Source organism: Phalaenopsis equestris, unplaced genomic scaffold (genome assembly GCF_001263595.1).
Source record: "Phalaenopsis equestris unplaced genomic scaffold, ASM126359v1 Scaffold000417, whole genome shotgun sequence".
NCBI classification, from domain to species: Eukaryota; Viridiplantae; Streptophyta; class Magnoliopsida; order Asparagales; family Orchidaceae; genus Phalaenopsis; species Phalaenopsis equestris.
Genome location: NW_018164858.1, coordinates 899,239 through 900,013, shown reverse-complemented (window position 1 = coordinate 900,013; position 775 = coordinate 899,239).

Genomic DNA, 775 nt, shown 5'->3' with positions numbered 1-775 from the left:
AAAATGAAATTGGGAATATTTTTGATTTATTGGGATTTATTGGGAATTTTTAGATTTTTAGGCCATGGAGGGGCATTTTGGTAATTTGGCCATTTTTGTCAATTTTTGTCAATTTTGGCAAATTTGGATGTATTCAAGGTATTTGAAATGTGTTTTGATCAATCTTGGGTATTTTGGCAAAAATTTGGAATTTTGGCCAAATTTGGGTCTCATGGGCAATTAAGTAATTTGGAGGTGCCTAGGGGCAAAAGACCAAGATGGGCATTTCAAGTGCAATTGGGTAGAGAACCATTCTGAATGAGTCATAGACCAATGTATTGTGAAGATATGGTGTACCCTAGTTCCAAGTCAACACCTAGGGTCAATCCTAAGGCCAAGTAACCCTATAGGAACTTTCCTTGAGCTTCCCCCATAATGATCTTACCTACTAAATATTAGAGGTTAGGACCAATATGTGGAACTTCAAGTTGAGTAAAGAGAAGATTTTTGAGTTTTTAATGGTGAGGGTACCCTTTCTAGTTTTCTAAGACTAGTCTATAGGAAAATCCTATGGCTAGACCTAGGCCAGTAAAGAAATTTCTAGACCTCAACCAAAAGTGAGGTCAACAAAGGGTAAAATTGCAATTAATCAAATTGTTATTGGATGATTCCAATGTGAGGTGCAAGAGATAGCAAGACAATAATTAACTAATTTGAATCCCACAAACCAAACGTTTAATAAGATTTAATCTCTTAATAAGGATTAATCACATTACATAAAACTTTTGCTAAATTA